Raw genomic sequence first — 23,862 nt, forward strand, 5'->3', positions numbered from 1 at the left:
TAAAGTCGGAGCTAAGTGAGTGCGAACGTGGGCAAGTTGTTACCGCTCGTATGGTGGGTGTTTCTGGAACCGAGGTAGTTAGAGTGTTTGGTGTTTCAAGAGCAACCATCTCTAAGATTTTAGTGTATACAGGGAAAGTTGAATAACTTCATCCGCTAAGTCACAAAGCAGATGAAAGTGCGTATTGAGTGGTCGCTACAGAAGAGGATTGTGAAGAAAATAAAAGGACGACAGATGCAAAAGTCACTGTGGAACTGAAAGTCGCACTCTTGAGCCCTGTCAGCACTAAAACAATACGATGGGAGCTCCATAAGATGGGACTTGTTGAGGGAGCTACAATTCCAAAACCACTTGGAATCCACGTGTTGCCCAAGCCATAAAACCTCTACTATGGAGCAATGGGAGGCACTCGTCTCGTCGTTTGAGTCATGTTTCACAACATTTCCAACATCTGTCTGAGTCTGCGTCCCAAGACTGAAAGATACCGAGTGTTCGGTGATGATCTGGGGAGCCAGATCGTTGTATTCTATGGGCCCCATTGTTCCTTTGCAAGGTGGCACAGCTACCATGGATTACATGACCATTTTGGCTTGGCACGTCCATAAGACGGTACAATGTCTGTTCCCCAATGGTATGGACCCCTGATCACACTGCTCGCATCGCCTAGCACACGATTTGTGAGCACCAGGATGAATTATGGAATATCCCATGTCATCACAGCCGCCAGATGTCAATATTATTAAGCCTTTATGGTCTACTTTCGAGATAAGAGTGTGTGATCGGTATCAGCCTCCATCTTTATTGTTGTTGTTGTGGTCTTCAGTCCAGAGACTGGTTTGATGCAGCTCTCCATGCTACTCTATCCTGTGCAAGCTTCTTCATCTCCCAGTACCTACTGCAACCTGCATCCTTCTGTATCTGTTTAGTGTATTCATCTATTGGTCTCCCTCTACGATTTTTACCCTCCACGCTGCCCTCCAACAACTAAACTGACGATCCCTTAATGCCTCAGAATAAGCCCTACTAACAGATCCCTTCTTCTAGTCAAGTCGTGCCACAAATTTTTCTTCTCTCCAATTCTATTCAATATATCATCATTACTTATGTGATCTACCCATCTAATTTTCAGCATTCTTCTCTAGCACCACATTTCGAAAGCTTCTATTCTCTTCTTGTCTAAACTATTTATCATCCACGTTTCACTTCCATACACGGCTACACTCCACACAAATACTTTCAGAAACGACTTTCTGTCACTTAAATCTATACTCGATATTAACAAATTTCCCTTCTTCAGAAACGCTTTCCTTACCATTGCCAGTCTACATTTTATATCCTCTCTACTTCGACCATCATCAGTTATTTTACACCCCAAATAGCAAAACTCGTTTACTACTTTAAGTGTCTCATTTCCTAAAATAATTCCCTCAGCATCATCAGCCTTAATTCGACTACATTCCATTATCCTCGTTTTGGTTTTGTTGATGTTCATCTTATATCTTCCTTTCAAGACACTGTCCATTGCGTTCAGCTGTTCTTCGAGGTCCTTTGCTGTCTGTGACAGAATTACAATGTCGTCGGCGAACCTCAAAGTTTTTATTTCTTCTCCATGGATTTTAATTCCAACTCCGAATTCTTCTTTTGTTTCTTTCACTGCTTTATTACCTGACTAATTTGTAGGCAGTATGGCATAATATACCCTTGAAAACAAAGCACAAAATTTATTTATCTGTTCCGAGACGACTGGAAGTTCTTTTGAATGCCAGCAAAGTTCCTGCATCTTGTTAGTTATGATAATGTGTGGTGTTTGTGGTTTTTCGATATTTTTGTCCACCCTCTATAGCTAACCTATCCCGCAGCAAAACAATACTATAAACGAGTAGTTGAAAGGGGCACGGTTCTAACGGCGATCATAGCTGGGTTTTAGAGGTGGCTGGATGTGGGCAGTGATTCTCTGCCAGTGACGGATGCGGGATCACGAAGAAGGTAGTTCCGGGTTACAAGTAATTTTATGTTTATATTATTGGACTATGAAGCTGCTAGCGTCGATGGCAAGCTAGGTAGTACACCACCTCAGCCTCACAGTCAAAGCGTCACGCCATGGCTGCTGGGAAGCCTGACCGTGCCCTTTCTCTTTGGCCGCTGAGACGTGGGCGGCCCTTAGTGACTGCTTCGTTGTGAATACATCAGGCTGCGCCTCACCCCAGTGGTATAGGGCGAGGTAGTCCTCCGTTGATACCTCGACATGGTTTTGGGCAGTTGGGCCCCCTGTGTCGTGGTTCCGAGGAGGAGGTAAAGTACTGAGGTTCCTGATCACATGCATGATGACACGTAGGAAAGAGGTTCGTGACCTGGTGACAGTGGGGACCGTCACGTCCGTGACACGGTATTGAGCAACATAGACAGGACATCAAACTGCTGCCCAGCTTTTCGACTTGCTGGCTGGTCCGGGAGTATTTTAAATGCAGCTGCTTCCAGCTGACTTTTTAGGAAATGTCTGCGTTTGTATGAAAAACGAAAATGTTCTGGGAGAGAGGCTTTGACCTAAGCGGCTGTCGTCATGAGGAAGTTGGCCGAATTGAAGTGGCCCTCAAATGCAGGTTCCAGGGCGTTGCCACCGACGTCGAAATAGGAAGCCGACAAAGTGCTGCCGTGTCGGCAGGTCACTAAGAGTAGTTTCTGGCAGCGACAGTGGCTCGGTGTTTTATCCTTGGCCCCAAACACTGCGACTGTTTATCCAGTTACAATTCCTTTCACCACCCCTCACCCCCTCTCAAATGAAATCTTCCTTATACATTTTGAAAAGTAGTTGTAACGAATGAGTCTGAGCACTATGGGACTTAACACCTGAGGTCATCAGTCCCCTAGAAATTAGGACTTCTTAAACGTAACTAACCTAAAGACATGACACACATTCATGCCCGAGGCAGGACTCGCACCTGCGACCGTAGCAGTCGCACGGTTCCGGACTGAAGCGCCTAAAACCGCTCGGCCACCGCTGTCGGCCAGTTGTAACACAAATACTGTTTATTTATAAGTAAGTACACTCTGAACCTTCTAATCAATGTGTCATTTGGCCCTTTACACGATTTACATTTATTTCTTCATATTACGAGCATTTGTCACACACAAATACTCTTTGATCCTCTCTCTTCCCTGTGTTAACAGTGGAGTGGCCATCGTGCTCTTAATATAACAGTCCTTACTTCCGTTTCCACCGTAGTCTGTTTTGACTTTTCTGCATACTGAAACATTCTTTCCGCGGATCATTATTTTCGAATTCTTAGCAATTATCCTAAAGCTATTTCCCCTTGCCTGCTCTGCACTTGCTATTTATTTAACTTTTGTGTGATGTATATTGTTGTGTTCCTGTCTTCCCCCTGAACATTTCTGTATTTCCATCTTTCGTCTATCAGCTGAAGTATTTCACCTGTTACCCAAGGCTTCTGCACAGTTACCTTCATTGTACCTCTGTTTGTCTGTCCGGCATATATAATTGTCCTTTTGAGAGGTGTCCACTCCCCTTCAACTGAACTGGCTACTACTGCAGTACCCATATCCTTAACGAATTTCAAGTGGGTCGGCCGCGCGGAGTGGCATGCGCGGTTTGAGGCGCCGTGTCACGGACTGCGCGGCCCCTTCCGCCGGAGGTTAGAGTCCTCCCTCGGGCATGGGTGTGTGTGTTGTTCTTAGCATAAGTTAGTTTAAGCAGTGTGTAAGTCTAGGGACCGATGACCTAAGCAGTTTGGCCCCTTAGGAGTACACACACACACACACACACACACACACACACACACACACACACATTCAAGTGGGTCGCATTATCCCGCTCTCTTCCATACAGATCCCTTCGGACGAGCCTCTTAAACTTCAGTCTACTTTTCATCGTTACTAATTTGTGATCAGAGCTTATGTCTGCTCCTACATACGCCTTAAAATCGAGTGTTAATATAGGATTCTCTGTTTGAGCATGCTGTAATCCAGCTGAAATCTTCCCATGTCTTCAGGTATTTTCCACGTATACCTCCTCCTCTTGAGATTCTTGAACAAAGTTTACGCTGTTACCATTCCGCTGTCTCATTCCTAGTGGCAAGCCTATACTCTCCCGTGATCCTTACTTTTATTAGTTCCTCCTCTCGACATTCTTGAACAAAGTATTCGCTATTATCTTTCTGCTCTTTCATTCCTAGTGGCAAGCCCGTATTCTTCCGTAATCCTTACTCTTACTACTGCCTCTACAACCGCGATTCAATCCCCCATCATTATTAGATTTTCATCTTTCTTTACATACTGAATTGCATCACAAAATTTCTCTATCTCTCCGTCTTCTACTTGTGACATTGGAATGTAATCCTGCACTATCGTTGTCGGCACGTTGTTTTGCTGTCGAATCTGATGAGAACAAACCTTTCCCTGAACTGTTCACCGTAGCCCTCTGCTCTACTTTCCTATTCATAACGAATCCTGCTCCTGTTATACCACATTCCGCTGCTGTTGATATTACCATATATTCGTCTGACCAGATATCCATACCTTCAAATCAGTTCATTGCCCCCCTCCCTGCGCTGTATCTACATTGAGCCTTTCCATTTCCATTCTTAGTTTTTGTATTTTTCCTACTACAGTCAAACTTTTTGATATTCCATGCTCCGACTCCATTGATGCTAACCCTTTCCTGGTCATTCCACCTGTTTCTCATGGTCACTTCCCCTTAGGTAACCCTCTCCCGGAGTTCAGAATGGGGGATTAGCCTTGAATTTTTTGCTACATTTCTTTTCAGTTACACGGCACATGATGTGTCTGTATGTCTTGTGGGTATAAGTGTTTCATGCAATGGTTTGCATCCTCATGGTTGGTATGGAACTTTCTGGGGTATTCCACGACGAAAGAGCTACAGTTTCAGTTGTTATTCAAAGAGGTTTTGCAAATTATTCCTCCATTCGGCTGAATATTGTCAAAACCGATATGCAGAGCTGCTTGAAGGAGTAAGATCCGTTACTCTACAACCACTCGAGAGTACCGGTTGTTCATACTGACACACTTTTATGTAAATTAATATTTTTATTCAAATCCAATTCACGTTCAAAGCTCTGCTTTCAAGACCAGAATAGCCACTGGGGACAGACCGAACGCAGTGTGACACCCGGCCAACGGCGTCGTCAGATACCTAGTGGAGGGATGTCAGCTCACCACACAGGCGGCCGTTGTCACCTTTCTTCACCTTGGATTCGCTGCTGCTCAATCAAGTAGCTTCTCAGTCGGCAACACGAGGCTGAGTGCACTGCCATACAGTCCCCTCACCATGCAAAAAATCCTTGGCAGTTCCAGGATCGAAGCTGGGTCGTGCACACAGCAGCTAGACACACTAACCAATGAGGTACGGAGGCGAACTATAATACATATATTTCTCACAGGATAGATTTCTATATGTTTCTCTCTGCCCATAGACGTCTTCTTTGGAACACAGTGTGAACCTCCTTTCTTAAATTTCCAGCTGATGTTTGATTAAAAATTTACCACGTCAGCGATCACTTGCAATATAGAAAGACCGGACAAGTGCGAATAGGGCTCACACTCTGAGGCATCCATACCAGCTTAATTATGTATATAATAAAAATGGTTATACATGTATGTACATAATAATTATTATTATTTCATGTGGCTTAGTTGCCGGGCGCAAGTCTTTCTATTGGACACCACTACGACGACTTGTGTCTCCCTAACCTACCCCACTAATCTAATCGGGCAAAGGGGTCCTACAGTTCAAAGTGGACTTCGAGCCACATATTGTTTGTGATGGTCCCTCACATCTTTTAAATGTGATGGACACGTTAAAACGAAGACTGAAAAATCAGCAGTCCGACAATGATTCGATCCCGCGACCTCTGGTTTCCAGGCAGCCACTGTAACGCTAGACGACCTTATTATAAAAATGCTTATTTAATCACCAGTCCATGCATGTGTATAGATTAATCATTATGTTTTATTTAGTTTGCAAGTATCAGAACATCTGACGTATATAGCTGTAGCTTTTGATTGGATTGACTTGGAAACTTAAGTTATTTACATCGCCAGTACTTCAAACAAATTTCTACTTCATACCTGAACAAGATGAACATCAACAAAAGCAAAACGACGATAATGGAATGTAGTCGAATTAAGTCGAGTGATGTTGAGGGAATTAGATTAGGAAATGAGACACTTAAAGTAGTAAAGGAATTTTGCTATTTGGGGAGCTAAATAACTGATGATGGTCGAAGTAGAGAGGATATAAAATGTAGACTGGCAATGGCAAGGAAAGCGTTCCTGAAGAAGAGAAATTTGTTAACATCGAGTATAGATTTAAGTGTCAGGAAGTCATTTCTGAAAGTATTTGTATGGAGTGTGGCCATGTATGGAAGTGAAACATGGTCGATAAATAGTTTGGACAAGAGGAGAATAGAAGCTTTTGAAATGAGGTGCTACAGGCGAATGATGAAGATTAGATGGGTACATCACATAACTAGTGAGGAAGTATTGAATAGGATTGGGGAGAAGAGAAGTTTGTGGCACAACTTGACTAGAGGAAGGGATCGGTTTGTAGGATATGTTCTGAGGCATCAAGGGATCACCAATTTAGTGTTGGAGGGCAGCGTGGAGGGTAAAAATCGTAGAGGGAGACCAAGAGATGAATACACTAAGCAGATTCAGAAGGATGTAGGTTGCGATAGGTACTGCGAGATGAAGAAGCTTGTACAGGATAGAGTAGCATGAAGAGCTGCATCAAACCAGTCTCAGGACTGAAGACCACAACAACAACAACCAGAACAAGAAATGGAAAAACCTTTTTTATGTCATATACTTAAAAATTAACAATTTTTGTATTTTATCCTTGCTTCGTGCCCAGTGTTATGATTCTAGGTCAACGGTGTAGTTTCACCGCCAGCCACCACACTTGCTAGGTGGTAGCCTTTAAATCGGCCGCGGTCCGTTAGTATACGTCGGACCCGCGTGTCGCCACTATCAGTGATTGCAAACCGAGCGCCGCCACACGGCAGGTCTATTGAGACATCCTAGCACGCGCCCCAGCTGTACAATCGACTTTGCTAGCAATGGTTCACTTACAAAATACGCTCTCATTTGCCGAGACGATAGTTTAGCATAGCTTTCAGCTACGTCATTTGCTACGAACTAGCAAGGCGCCCTATTCAGTTACTATTGATATTGTGAATCATGTTCCGTCAAGGGCGACGTTCATCATTAATAAATTAAAGTTAAGTATCCCATCAGCTACATCTGTTTTTCTAAATTCTAATTTCCTTGTCCTGTTCCAGACCTCACGCCAGCCTGCGTGAGCTAAAACGCGTGCCTTTCGGCCTCCTCTAGTAACACGGTGTTGGCTCTCCTGCCAACCACAACAAACGGGATGTACCCTATTGGTTTTAATGAGTGAGCTTACGAGTACCAATAAATAGCGGTATCTTCTGATTGCGCTGCCTTAGGAGCTCAAATTTTTCACGCTAGCAATGGACCTTACAACTTAGCGTGTGACATTGATTCAACTTAAGAAATGGTCCAAATGTCTCTAAGCACTATAGGACTTAACATCTAAGGTCATCAGTCTCCTAGACTTGGAACTACTTAAACCTAACTGACCTAAAGACATCACACACATCCATGCCCAAGGCAGGATTCGAACCTGCGAACGTAGCAGCAGAGCGGTTCTAGACTGAAGCGCCTAGAACCACTCGGCCACAGCGGCCTGCTCAACTTAATACATCTACCCGTTCCTGAAGAAAGGGTTCTTAACAGTCGCTCAGACTGACAGACTGAAAATAAAGTGATACTATAAGCGTTCCTTTTTTAGGTATGGGACCCTAAAAATATTGCCACCTTCACATGTGCTTAATGCTCTAAAAATCCTCATACAAGTAAAGAAGTATAGTCAGGCACATCATAAAGTTATTTAAAGTGCGAGGCGATAATAGTATCATTAAGTCACTCAAAAGCACTTAACTGTAGTTGTTTATGTGTTCGAAGCGTTTTAGTAGATTAGTAGATGAGAACTGTACAACTAGTGTGAAAATGAATTTCTTTTCTTTCTAATGCTTCGTTCTTTATTGTTATTATTATTATTATTATTGTTAAGTTTTGCTATTTGGGGAGTAAAATAACTGATGATGGTCGAAGTAGAGAGGATATAATACGTAGACTGGCAATGGGAAGGAAAGCGTTTCTGAAGAAGAGAAATTTGTTAACATCGAGTATAGATATAAGTGTCAGGAAGTCGTTTCTGAAAGGATTTGTATGGAGTGTAGCCATGTATGGAAGTGAAACGTGGACGATAAATAGTTTAGGCAAGAAAAGAATAGAAGCTTTCGTAATATGGTACTACAGAAGAATGCTGAAGATTAGATGGGTAGATCACATAACTAATGAGGAGGTATTCAATAGAGTTGGGGAAAAGAGAAATTTGTGGCACAATTTGACTAGAAGAAGGGATCTGTTGGTAGGGCATATTCTAAGGCGTCAAGGGATCGTCAGTTTAGTTGTTGGAGGGCAGCGTGGAGGGTAAAAATCGTAGAGGGAGACCAATAGATGAATACACTAAACAGATTCAGAAGGATGTAGGTTGCAGTAGGTACTGGGTGATAAAGAAGCTTGAACAGGTTAGAGTAGCATGGAGAGCTGCATCAAACCATGTCTGGACTGAAGACCACAACAACAACAGCGTTGTTATTATTATTGTTATTAGATTATAGACGAGCGCGTACGTCTTATTCGATGACTACTATTATTATTAGATGTTGTCCATTTTTTAGCTGAACAATACAGTCACATCGCAGTCACCGGCGTCTTAAACTACGTGGCCATGACATTAACTTACGGGTATGTCAAAGCGAGACATTCTTGAAAATACTACCTATTACTCAGCACGTCAGGGGTGGCGTCGACTTCCCGGTTGCTGTGCGAGGCGATAATGAGGTTTGCCCACTAAAAGTCTACGCTGTGACATCCTGCGAACCACTGCACGCAACAGACGACGCTGAATTCTCTACATTCTCCCCTAGTCGTAGCAGTCCGAAGAGCCATCATTGGCGTACTGTTCCTACCACACAGGCAAAATGACAGCCATCCTTTGCGGTCCACTCACATTTGCAGACTCCATCACTAGTTCCACAACAAACATAACTACATTGTCATAAGCGCTCTCTGATAAAGCCTAACTGTTGCGGTAATACAACAACAGTCACACTAGGGGGCAACACTGACCTACGTATTCTACGAAACTGAATTCATTTGGGACATATCTTCAGGGTGTTGCCATTTAAACATCGGTTAGTTTAGTAAACCACGAGTAAGGGGACAGTGTAGCGACGGAGTTTCCCGGATCAGTTCAAACCAGGCGCTTTCTTCAGTTATCTTGTCTGCCTGTACTAACAAGCGACGAATAATGCAAGTCGCATTGGTTTATGGATTTGTTTTGAATTATTTTATCCACTAGTACGTGAATCCCACATACACTGAAGCACTAAAAAAACTGGTATAGGCATGCGTAATCAAGTATAGAGATATGTAAACAGGCAGGATACAGTCCTGCGGTCGGCAACTCCTATATAAGATAACATGTGTCTGTCACAGTTGTTAGATCTGTTACTGCTGCTACAATTGCGCGTTATCAAGATACAAGTGAGTTTGAACGTACTGCTATAGTCGGCGCCCGAGCGATGGGACACAGCATCTCCGAGGTAGCCATGAAAGGGGACTTTCCCGTGCGACCATTTCACAAGTGACCCGCGAGTATTAGGAATCCGATAAAACATCGAATCTCCGACATCGCTGCGAACGGAAAAGATTCCGCAAGAACGGGACAATCGATGACTGAAGAGAATCGTTCAACGTGACAGAAGCGCAACCTTCCGCAAACTGATGCAGATTTCAATGTTGGGCCATCAAGAAGTGTCAGTGCGCGAACCATTCGACGAAACGTCGTCGATATGGGCCTTCGAAATCGAAGGCCCACTAGTGTACCCTCGATGACTGCACGACACAAATCTTTAAGCGTCACCTGGGATCGTCAACACAGACATTGGACTGTTCATAACTGGAAACATGTTGTCTGGTCGGACGATCTCGTTTCAAATTGTATCGAGAACATGGACGTGTACGGGTATGGAGACGACCTCATTAATCCATGGACCCTGCGTGTCAGCAGGGTACTGTTCAAGTTGGTGGAGGCTCTGTAATAGTGTGAGTCGCATGCAGTTTGAGTGATGTGGGACCCGTGATACGTGTTGATACGATTCTCACAGGTGACACGTACGTAAGCATCCTGTTTGATCACGTGCATACATTCAAGCAGAGTGTACATTCCGATGGACAAGCAATTCCAGCACCCTACATGTCCAGAATTGCTATAGAGTTGCTCCAGGAACACTCTTCTGAGTTTAAACACTTCCGCTGGCCACCAAACTCCGCAGACACGAACATTATTGAGCATACTTTGGATGTGCTGTTCAGAAGACATATCCACCCCCTCGTACTCTTACGGATTTATGGACAGCCCTGCAGTATTCATGGTGTCAGTTTTCTCCAGCACTACTGCAGATATTAGTCGAGTCCATGACACGTCGTGTTGTGGCATTTCTGCGTGCTCTCGGGGGCCCTACACGATATTAGATAGGCGCACCAGTTTCTTTAGCTCTCCAGTGTAAACCATCCTTCACTTGCATACGCTATTTATTTGCACGTGAGCTGGAGCTTTGCTTCCATACGGAAGGTTTCGTTCCACAGCTAGTCAGTGTGGGGGCTTACTGTAGGTAGCCCCACGCTGTACAAATCGAAATTACGTCAAAGGCTACGAAACAACAGAAACACTGTTAAATCCTGTTTGTGACATAACGGTCTGCATGACGTTCGCTCTTCACAATCGCAGCTGTTTGTGACTAGGCGTGAATATAATACCCTTCACCGGTGGACCTCACTGACTTAAAGGAATGGAAATGGGAATAACTGACAGGGAGTACTGGTAGTTCTCGCTTTATAATGGCAAGTACGCTGTTTCCTACGTCAGGGAACGCTCTCCTTCCAAGGCAAGATTTTTCGCTTGCAACAAATGGCGCCATTTAATAATTGCATCTTTCTTACTTGGAGTATGATGCCCCTTCAATATCAGAAGAAGAAATTCTTGCAATCTACTGACGCGCTAAACTACTATGGTGAACGAGGACTCAACTGCGGGGAGTTACTTCGTGTGCGATTGTATTACCGCTTTAATTATCCAGACCCCTCTTGGGCCCAGACACAAATTTTAATTCTGCTAGTGATTCATGTCACTTTCCAAGCCACACAGAGACTGCCATCCACATGTTACTCAAGGTCGGAGAGTAAAGTACACTACTGGCATTTACAATTGCTACACCAAGAAGAAAAGCAGATGATAAACGGGTATTCATTGGACAAATATATTATACTGGAACTGACATGTTATTATATTTTCACGCAATTTGGGTGCATAGGTCCCGAGAAATCGGTAACCAGAACAACCACCTCTGGCTGTAATAACGGCCTTGATACGCCTGGGCATTGAGTCAAACAGAGTTTGGATGGCGTTTACAGGTACAGCTGCCCATGCAGCTTCAACAAAATACCACAGTTCATCAAGAGTAGTGACTGGTGTATTGTGACTAGCCAGTTGCTCGGCCACCACTGACCAGACTTTTCAATTGGTGAGAGATCTGGAGAATGTGCTGGCCAGGGCAGCCGAACATATTTTTCTGTATCCAGAAAGGCCCGTTAAGGACCTGCAACATGCGGTCATGCATTATCCTGCTGAAATGTAGGGTTTCGCAGGGATCGAATCAAGGGTAGAGCCACGGGCCGTAACGTCCACTGTTCAGAGTGCCGTCAATGCATATCATGAAGCCGGGTGATACGCCATTATTGCGATGACGAATACACACTTCCAATGTGCGTTCACCGCGATGTCGCCAAACACGAATGCGACCATCATGATGCTGTAAATAGAACCTGGATTCATCCGAAAAAATAAAGTTTTGCCATTCGTGCACCCAGGTTTGTCGTTGGGTAACCGATCGCAGGCTCTCGTGTCTGTGATGCAGCGTCAAGGGTACCGGCAGCCATGGTCTCCGAGCTGATAGTCCGTGCTGCTGCAAACGTCGTCGAACTGTTCGTGTAGATGGTTGTTGTCTTGCAAACGTCCCTATCTGTTGACTCATGGATCGAGACGTGGCTGCACGATCCGTTACAGCCATGCGGATAAGATGCCTGTCATCTCGACTGCTAGTGATACGAGGCCGTTGGGATCCAGCAAGGCGTTCCGTATTACCCTCCTGAACCCACCGATTCCGTATTCTGCTAACAGTCATTGGATCTCGACCAACGCGAGCAGCAATGTCGCGATACGAGAAACCGCAATCGCGATAGGCTACAATCCGACTTTTATCAAAGTCAGAAACGTGATGGTACGCATTTCTCATACTTACACGAGGCATCACAACAACGTTTCACCGGGCAACGCCGGTCAACTGCTGTTTGTGTATGAGAAATCGGTTGGAAACTTTCCTCATGTGAGCACGTTGTAGGTGTCGCCACCGGCGCCAACCTTGTGTGAATGCTCTGAAAAGCTAATTATTTGCATATCACTGCATATTCTTCCTCTCGGTTAAATTTCGTGTCTGTAGCACGTCATCTTCGTGGTGTAGCAATTTTAATGGCCAGTAATGTATTAGCAGGAAACCTCGAATGACGCCCTGAGGTGAGCCTGAGCAGCTCTCAGTTTTAATCGGTCAAGAATCCTATTAACAGAGCCATTCCGTTGCAGGGTAAAATATTCAAGCAAGTATTTTAAAACAGTATTCAATTGTACAGAAGCACTTCCTTTCAAAACCTTATGAAAATAATCATGACTGTCTTTTGTTAACGGAATGATTGGACGGAGTAGATCTCTAGGTTTTTGTTTAGATGTATGCGTGCTCTATAGAGTTACAACTATCACTAATTTGATTTTGCTAACATTTCTTGACTTCCCTGATACTGCGTTACCCCGAAATTTCCAAGACGAAAGGAACTGTGTACGTGGTAAAGTTAACGTTTTCAGCTGCCAGCTTGTTTGCTTTGGCTTAATATTCCGGACAGGTGTGCTATCATTTATGCTGACGCTGTATACGAAGTGCCTTCACGCGTAGAGCACTCTCTTGCGTACACAGCCCTAAGTTGTCTCAATGAACGTCAGTGCCATGACTCGAGGCGGAATATTGATTCGGAGATATTGGCGAAAAGGTATTTAGGCTGACATACGTTGGCTATGTGAGGCGAGAAAGTGGTGTGAAGCCCTAAGAAGCATATGCGTGCATCTCTGGCAAACATTTCGCACAATTATCGAACCATAAAACATAACTCGTTTTCTTCCAGTGATGAAAACATACAATCGCAAATAGTATACAAAAATTCAATAAAAATCCTGTAAGATAAAAAAGTCGTGATGAGTAGGGTGTCGAAACTGTAACATTGCATTTGACAGTCAATGTTCTTAGTTAGATATTCGGGAACGGCCTGCGTTCACAGCTTCTGTGAAGAACATACCGGAAATTACAACTTGTACATGGCATCGTACAGAAAATTTTAGGTATGGTATGGCAGTAATGTCTCTCTGCTGGTCGGTTCTTGGCCTAGGTTTCTTATATATTGTGATGATATGTCACTCCTCTCTCAAGAACGTTTGATTTTTTAATAGTTTCAAGTTTACATTTGTTTTTTTATGGCCGAATCTGAAACGGCATTCTGTCGATTCACGTCGTATGTTTTACATTGGGCTACACAGCTATTACTAGCCTTCTCTGTGTTCAAAACTACCATAAAGCTGCTAAAATCCTTACTGATCTGCACCATGTTTCTATAGTATATCACCATGTGGCATATTTTGAAATTCTGAAACCCGTCAGATAACGAGATACAGTCTAAAATAAGGATTTCTTGTGGTTATGCGTAAAAATATACTTTATAACAGTTGATGTTGGGAAGTACAGCCATCCAGACTGTATTTTCATTGTATGTGTCACCTATTTTCGATTACCTCTATCAGTTCCTGTTTTTATACTTAATATCTCGTCTATAAATTCTGTTCTCTAACACAACACAATCACAATATATTGAATTTATATGAACTTCCAATGTAATGCGGGACTAAGGACCACCAAAGTGGAGTACTAAATCTTATTTTTTTAGTGTCTGTCACAACTGAATAGAAAATTTTTTATTTATGCTGAACTGTTTCGGTCTATATTGTTGATTCTCAAAACATAGCAAACAATACGTAGCGATTACTCTAAACTTTCAACTAATTTTTTCTTTAATTTTTACATTACAGAAATTCAAACAACTCTTATTAATGCAATCAAAACTACTAGCCTTAATTATAATATCAGCATACATTTCCACCAGTGCCCACATATAAATGGGGCGCTCAAAAAGAAGCGAGCCGGAGGCATAAATACAGAAATCAGTACCTGTATGTTAGAAGTGTTGACCCCGACTGTTGAGACACTTGTCCCACTGTGACACAAGGCGATGAATGGCTGTCCCATAAAATTACCGGGTCTGCGATGTTGGCCACTTCCGCACGTACAGCTGGACGCCGTCGTCCGAGGCGAATCGTTTGCCCCTCAGAGCCTTTTTAAGGGGACCAAAACTTGCGTAATCACTTGGAGAGCTGTGTGGAGGGTGGCCGAGAACCTCCCACTTGAATTTCTGTAGGAGTTTCCGCGACTGTGTTGGGCGTATAAGGCTTTGCATTGTCGTGTCGGAGGATTTCCCAACAGGTGAGATTGTCTGGTCGTTTTGATTTGACTGCATGGCGAAGGATGGTCAAGGTTTGCGAGTAACGCTGGCATTCACTGTTGTCCCGTGCAGCAGGAAGTGAGCCAGAAGGGGCCATCTTGGTCACTGTTTACAATGCGACTGGCAGCGTTGGACGATTGATGCATGCTGCTGCTAGCTCTGCATAGTCACGTGACGTGCATGCGTGCCCTCTAGCGACGGGCAGTGAACTTCCACGCTCTGGTCGGAACCACACCTCGTTACACACGCCACAATATTACCCTCCGGTCACCGGTTTGCGCATCCAGACTCCGGCTCGTTTGTTTTTGAACGTCCCTTATACATTAGCCACAGCGTATTTTTTGCTTCTATAAGATAGTGATGATCATACAGAATCCAGTAACTTGACAAGGACAAATAGTGACAACTCCCTCCACGTGTGCGTGGTATACTGAAGGTCCATGTTGTAGCCGTGTCGAGGTAAACTCGATGAAAGTCGCTAGCAGCATTTTTATTTATTTATTTATTTTTACGGAATTAGAGCATACTGATTTTCTTTTGAGTCATTAGTCTTCTCATTGGTTTCATGTGGCCCGCCAAGAATTTCTTTCCGGTGCAAACCTTTCCAGCTCAGAGTAGCATTTCCAGCCTACGTCCCTAGTTATTTTGGTGAATGTGTTTCAGTCTCTGTCTTCCTCTACGGTTCTTACCCTCTAAAGTCACCACCTGATGTCTTAACAGATTACCTATCATTTTACCCTTCTTCTCATCAGTGTTTTGCATGTATTTCTTTTCTTACCGATTTTGTGGAGAGACTCTACATTCCTTACCTTGTCCTCCCACCAAATTTTCAACATTTGTTCGTAGTACTACATCTAAGATCCTTAGATTCTCTTCTGTTCCGGTTTTTCCATAGTATATGTTTCACTACCATACCATGCTATGCTCCAAATGTACATTCTCAGAAATTTCTTCCTCTGATTAAGGCCAATGCTTGGCAAAAATTCCCTTTTTGGTACAGTGCTAGCCCGTTTTTTCATGTCCCCTTTGTTCCGATCCTCATGGGTTATTCTGCTGCCTAGTTAGCAGAATTCGTTAACTTCGCGTTACCCACTTACGATATTAAGTGTCTCGCTGCTCTCATTAATGCTACACCTCATTATTCTCGTCTTTGATTCACTTCACTCTCAAACTATAGTCTGCAGAGGTTAGACTTCATTTCATTCAAAACATCCACTAATTATTCTTCACTTTCACTGAGGATAGCAGTGTCATCAGCGAATCGTATCATTGATATCACCTCATCCTGGATTTAATCCCTCTCTTGAAACTTCCCGGGCATGGGTGTGCGCGTTGTCCTGAGCGTAAGTTTAATTTAAGTTAGATTAAGTAGTCAGTAAGCCTAGAGACCAATGACCTCAGCAGTTTGGTCCCATAGTCCTTATCACAAAATTGAAACTTCCATTTATATCTGTCATTGCTTCTTAGATCTATAGATTGAACAATAGGAGCGAAAGACTTCATTCCTATCTTACACCCTTCAAAATCCTAGCACTTCGTTCATTGTTCTCCGATGTTATAGTTCCCTCTTGTTTCTTGTACATATTGTAGATTATCCGTCTGTCCCTATTGCTTATCCCTACTTTTCCAAAGATTTGCGAACCCCTTGCACCATTTTACATTGTCGAAAGCTTTTTCCAAGTAGAAAAATCAAGTCGATGCGTCTTTATTTTTCTCCAGTCTTGCTTCCATTACCAACAGAAAAGTCAAAACTGCCTTTGTGGTACGTTTACCTTTGCTAAAGCCAAACTCCAAACTGATCGTTATCTAACACATCTTCAGTCCTCTTTCCCATTCTTCCGTATATTATTATTGTCAGTAACTTGGAAGTATGGGCTGTGAAGCAGATCGTGGGATAATTCTCGTACTTGTCGAATTTTGCCATGCTTGGAAGTATGTGGATAATGTTTTTCCGAAAGTATGACGATATATTGCCAGCCTCACAAGTTCTACGCACCAACGTGTTGTCACTTCGTGTTGCCACTTACCCCACTGATTTTAGGAAGTAAGATGCAATGTTATCTATCTATACTGCATGATTTGATCTTAAAATTCTACTATTGGATTCCCCATCTCTTTCCTGTTGACTACAGTTTCTTCTTCTGTTGCGTCATCAGATAAATGCCCCTACTCATACAGGTCTTCAATGTACTCTTTCCACCGATCCGAACTCTTCTCTGCATTCAACAGTGGAGTTCGCATCACACTCTTAATGTTACCGCCCTTGCTTTTAATTTCATCGAAGGTTGTTTCTACTTATCTATATGCTGAGTAAGTCTTTCCGACAATCATATCTTTTTCGATTTCTTCAATTATTTCATGCAGCCATTTAGCTTTAACTTCCCTGGACATACTGTTAATTTCATTCCTAAGTGACTTGTATTTCTGTATTCCTCAATTTCCCTGCACATTTTTACACTCCCTTCTTTCGTCGATCAACTTAGATATTCTTCTGCTATCCATGGCTTCTTCGCAGTGACCTTCCTTGTACCTTCGGTATTCTTTCCAATTTCCGTGGCTGCCCGTTCTGGAAATGTCCACTCCTCTTAGACTGATCTGCCTACCGAACTATCCATTATCGCAGTATCTGTAGCTTCAGAGAACTTCAACGATATCTCTTCATTCCTTAACGCTTCCATATCACACTTCTTTGTGCATTGATTCTTCGTGAACAGATTTTTGAAGTTTAGCCTACTCTTCATCATTACTAATTTGTGATATGGGCACACTGGGTACATTGTTGACTACATGTGATACTCTTAGGCGCTGTGGACCTTATATGCTTTATGCATGTAGAGTAGTAATCATCCGGAATACATTAAATAGTACTGAACCAAGTACAAATTGTAAGAAACCTAATACAATCCGCTACACAGTTATAGTGTATTAATTAAAACTGTCAAAATTCAGGGATAATTTAAAATACAACGCCTTAGTGAGGTGTGATCAAACATTGATGTGGGTGTAAGCCTTGACCAAAACGTAATTTTAACATATAGAAATTATGAAATTGCACATAGTCGGCAATGAATAGATTGACGTACGGGATAACAGTTTTATATTAGCTATCAATTTTTTTGAACTGAAATGAACTGCGACATAGAAACTTATGACATAAAAACGCAGAGTCTATTTCCCGTTAACGGAGGTAAAAATTCAGCGTAAATGTATCATATGCGTTCACAAAACTGTAGGTGACAGTTAAATTTTCATTTTAAAAATGGCAAGATACCACTCATACTTAAAATCAGATTGCTCACTGAACATTTTATCACATTCCTTAATTTTACTGTTATAAATTCTTAATTCCTCGAGAATACCAGGCTTTAGCCATTTTGGCAGTATGTGTAATATTCTGATGGATCTTTCGATGCTGCCTGCAATATGATTCCTGTTACGTAGGTGCTGGCCAAAAGCTGTACTGTTGTTAGGGTCAATATGGACCTCAGACCTAGTCACAAAGTTACGTTCTGTTTGGTAACTGTACTACCAATCAAAGAAACCGCATTTCAGTTTACAGACACGTGACAACTCGTATTTTCTCCCATTACTTTTTTATCAACATTATGTTTCAATCTGAATGCCTGACGCTCAGTTGTCTGAATAGCTGTTCGGAAATTCTTACGAAAGGGAGGTGCCAATTTCTCTATAAGCGGACCGTGATACTGCAAAGTAAGAAACGTTTTTCTCTTTTTGTAATTTGGTACGTTTGTGTTTTCGAAGAATTTGTGTATCCATTTTACTCCTTTAATCATAAGCTGCTGCCAACTGTTTCAAGATACTAAGCACTCACTGTACCTCTTTATCTTCTACCTTTAGTTCATCAAAACTAGAACGTTTTGTAGTAGCACAGCAGTCTGTATTTAATCAGCAACTTGAGAATACAAAGTATACACTAGAGAATGAAACGCATAATAAAATAAATTTCTTGGACTTAACCATCATTGGGAAGGAGGATAAAATGGGCTTTTCTATCTACTGTAACTCCATGCAGTTAGATGCAATATTAGGGTAATCATCCTTACCAGCGTAAGTAGTTTACTTTGGCGAAAGCGATTTAAATTTTCGATAAAATTTAAACATTGGGAAAATCAGAGCTATTTCAAACTCTTGTGTGACTCTTTGGAACTAAAACAAACCCTAATCAATAATCAACTCGAGAAAGCATTCACTGCACCTTTTCTCAGATGTATGGTTAAGGCTACCGAATTTATTCCAAGTCCTTTAGCTGGTGCTCTTATTTCCCTTATCTTTGAATGATGAAGATTACGCGATTTGAAAGGTGGTGGTAATAATATATGCCCTACATCCTCGGTGAAGATTGGATTTCGGAATTTAGTGAGCAGCCCCTTCTGTTTAGCGCGTCGTATATCTGCAGGTGTGTCCCACTTCAAGCTTTCTATGAGATTTGTTACGCTATCGCGATGGCTAGAACAAATACATACTTGTGTTCCATCCATTGTTTTCAGATCGCCAAGGGAATGCTAGGACAATATTCTCCAGTCCACAGCGCCCTCTTCTCCGGCCTGGACTCTTACGGCGATTTCCGCAAAGCCATACAGACCAACGGTCACCTCTCCGATGGAGTATAAAAAGTTATTTATCTGAAAATGTCACCTGTCGCCACACAGAGGGCACCTAGTTGCAGTATTGGCGTGCAAATTCCAGCCTTCGTCGGCGATGAACAACAATTAGCATGGGTACATGAAGCAGACTCCAGCTGTGGAGGCTCATACGCATCAAAGGTCGTTGAACGGACGTTGAGGAGACACTGTTGTTAGCCCCTCGGTGGGTGGTCAGCTGCTCAGCAGTTTGGCGTCTACTCCCAGTGCACATTTCAGCAGTAGTCCATCTATGGCCCACGATGCATCACAGTTGCGTCGACACCGGTTTTGTGCAGCGCGTTTTTGTAATGCATGGTACACTTTGACCGCGCTGGTATTCGAACAGTTTACCAATTTAGCCTCTTTGAAAATGCTTTAACCCCTGCCCCGAAAGCCAATGTTTTTGCCCTCTGAGAAGTTACATAAATGATTAGGTTTCCGCATTACTACAACGATTGCATGTTTTCCGCGTATCCCCGAAGCGCTTTATACACCCTCCACTGGTACTGCTGCCACCCGCCGTCTGCGAATGGTTACTGCACACTGACGTCAAAAATAGATGGTCGACACATTAATGTGACTTAACCGTGTACAATCATAAATTATTGATACTAACTTTCCTGGCATTCCTTAGAACAACTAAAACGAAGCTCTAAAATTCTTGTGGTGTAACTTTAAGTATCGTTTATAAACATTATTGTTGATGAAACTTCCTGGCAGATCGAAACTGTATGCCGGACCGAGACTCGAACTCGGGACCAGTGCCTTTCGCGGGCAAGTGCTCTACCAACTGAGCTACCCAAGCACGACTCACGCCTCGTCCTCACAGCTTTACTTCTGTCAGTACCTCGCCTCCTACCTTCCAAACTTGGTCCCGAGTTCGAGTCTCGGTCCGGCACACAGTTTTGATCAGCCAGGAAGTTTCATTTCAGCGCACATTCCGCTGCAGAGTGAAAATCTCATTCTGCAGTTATTCTTCATCTTCCTCGTGGTTTCTCTGTAATATTTGCATCGTTTGCGGATAATTTGCTCATTTTGTGAAATTAAACCAGCACGTTCTTAAAAATTAATAAACGCAAGAAATTATTTTTATATCTAAGTTTCATGTGTAATTTACATTGCATACCTACTAAATTTTATCACTTTTTTCTGCTCACAATGGTTTGGTATAAAAGTCACTAATTGATTAAATACTTTTACTGCTTTCACCTCTTACAGCTCTACAATTGTCTTCATGATTCTGCTGGTATAGTAGCGCTTTTTATTGGCGATCGATTGACAGACCGTCACGACCCCAAGCTGTATTTGTGAAATTTTCATTTTTTACATTATTTATTACACTCATGTTCAGAAAAGAACAGAACACATTGAACGACTAGAGACCGTACGTTCATATTCACAGGACACGTGCATTAGTATGTTCTGCAGAAATGATAAGCATTTGAACCATGTCGGTCCGCTGGTCCAAGGTCACCATTGACATTCCGGCACAACACCACCTTCCTGTAAAATCTACATCTACATCAACATGGATACTCGGCAAATCACATTTAAGTGCCTGGCAGAGGGTTCATCGAACCACATTAAAAATTCTCTATTATTCCAATCTCGTATAGCGCGCGGAAAGAAACGAACATCTATATATTTCCGTAAGAGCTCTGATTTCCCTTATTTTATCGTGGTGGTCGTTTCTCCCTATTTAGGTCTGTGCAACAAATACTTTCGCATTCTGAGGAGAAAGTTTGTGATTTAAATTTCGTGAGAAGATTCCGTCGCAAGGAAAAATGCCTTTCTTTTAATGACGTCCAGCCCAAATCCTGTATCATTTCTGTGACACTCTCTCCCACATTTCGCGATAATACAAAACGTGCTGCCCTTCTTTTCATTTTTTCGATGTACTCCGTCAGTCCTATCTGGTAAGGATCCCACACCGCGCAGCAGTGTTCTAAAAGAGGACGGACAAGCGTAGTGTAGGCAGTCTCCTTAGTAGATCTCTTACATTTTCCAAGTGTCCAGCCAATAAATCGCCGTCTTTGGTTAGCCTTCCGCACAACATTTTCTATGTGTTCCTTCCAATTTAAGGTGTTCGTAATTGTAAAACCTAGGTATTTAGTTGAATTTATGGCTTTTAGAGTAGACTGATTTATCGTGTAGCCTACGGCTCTCGTTGTTGCTATGAACCGAAGGTAATGGATCAGCGTGACTTGAGCAGACATGCAGAATACCCTGTATGAGCGAACCGTACTGTCAAATCAGTGAGTTTGAAAGACGGCGCATTATTCCCATGAGAGAATGTGATGCATCCATCTGGGAAACTGCTGCTCGTATGGGACGAAGTGTATCGTCAGTGCAACGGGTGTGTGCAGAATGGTTCACGGAATGCCGTAGAACACGACGAGATGGGTCAGGTCGCACCACCCTGACCACTCCCCGTGAAGGTCGACAGTTCGTCCGAATGTCATTGCACGACAGATCTGCGTCCTCCTCGGCTCTAGCGCAGCATTGAAACAGTATAAGGCATCACAAACTATCGAGGGCGACAGTCCGTCGCCGTTTATTAAGGCATGAGTTACATGCGGGTCGTCCACTTCTCCACCTACCTTTCACCAAAGTGCAAAAACATGCCAGACGACAATGGAGTATGGAACGACGTCACTGCGGACAAGAAACACATCAGACAGTGATTTTGGACGAATCCAGGATCTGTTTTGTTTGAAAATGATGGCCGCATTTTGGTTCGCCGCAGGCAAGGCGAGTGTCGTCACAGTGACTGCATTCGCCCGAGATATACAACGCCAACTCAAGGCAAGATGCAACCACAAATCGCAGTTGGTGCGTGTGCGAGGAGCTGTGACCATTGTGACCCACGTCAATGGCATCCTGTGACACTCAGTAAAACCCGTTTAGCACGACATTTTTCAGCAAGACAATGCGCGACCATATGTTGCTGCACGAACACGTATATCCTGGGTGTCACAAGACGTCAGCTTTTTGCATGGCCCGCCAGATCACCAGGATTGTCGCCAATCGAAAATGTGCATGATACAGTGAAACGACAGGTGCATCGCTGTGACCCAGTGCCAATTAGCACAGTGTAATTTGGAACCATGTAATTGCAGCATGGATGGCTATACCACAGGACACCATTCGTACCTTATAAGCGTTGATACCATCACGCATGGAAGAAGTTATTAGCATCCATGGTGGACCCTGTGTCTACTAGGCAATAGAACACATGCTGTATGTGTGTGTGTGTGTGTTTACGGGCGCTAAACAGCGGGGTCATCAGCACCCAAACGCATAAAAACAGGAAGACATGCAGTGAAGGGACTAAGACGAACAGCGAACAAGGGGAACAGCTAAAAGACACAGACCTGACGCAGTTCCAAAACCTCACATGCAGAGGCAAAACAAGAGGAGAAGGAGTTCACTAAAAAAGGAAAGGAAACACAAGGAAGGGAGGACAGAAACCGAAGGGAAACAAGGAGGTATTCGTGACTGGTTGACCTCTTACCTAAAATGTGGGTGAGCCAGTCATTCGGCAGCACATTAAAACCCTCTCCCTTAAATCCGAGGCAACAAATTGGACAGGACACAAAACCGTAAAACCTTAACCACAGACGTTGCGTCGTCTTTCAAAATAGAGGGCAAATCCGGTGGCAAAGAAACCACCGCCCTCGGGTCAGAGAATAATAGACAGTCAAGTAAAATGTGGCGGACAGTAATCTGGACGCCACAAGCACTGCAGATTGGGGGATCCTCCCGCCGGAGTAAAAAACCATGTGCGAAGGGACTGTGCCCGATGCGGAGGCGAGTGAGGAGAACCTCATCCCGCCTGCATGACTGGCAGGACGTACGCCATGGCCGCGTGGTGGCCTTGACCAAACGCAGCTTATATTCACCGACTGCCAGCCACTCCTCTTCCCACTGACGCAGAACGCGAAAACGCAGGAGGGAGGTAACTGCATGGAGGGGGACCACACATGCAACAACGTGAGGGAGGGAACATGCATCCTTGGCAGCCACATCCGCCAGTTCGTTTCCCCTAATACCCACGTGCCCCGGCACCCAGCAGAAGGAAACCTCCTTCCCCTGCCGCTGCAGGTAGAGTAGGGCATCATGGATGTTCTGGACTACCGTATCCGCTGGGTACAAGTGTTGCATGGTCTGAAGGGCACTCAGGGAGTCACATGCTGTACCGAGGTGACTGAAATGCTCATCGTTGCTGCAGAACATTCTAATGTACATATCGTGTGAATATAGACGTCCTATCTCTAGTTGTTCGAGGTCTTCTGTTTTTTCTGATGCGTCATCGTACTGTAAAAATCATTGCATTATAACTTTTGCATATAATTAGCTGTGAAAATTTCCTTTCCCCGCT

This window comes from Schistocerca serialis, chromosome 8, assembly GCF_023864345.2.
Source record: "Schistocerca serialis cubense isolate TAMUIC-IGC-003099 chromosome 8, iqSchSeri2.2, whole genome shotgun sequence".
Lineage (NCBI taxonomy): Eukaryota > Metazoa > Arthropoda > Insecta > Orthoptera > Acrididae > Schistocerca > Schistocerca serialis.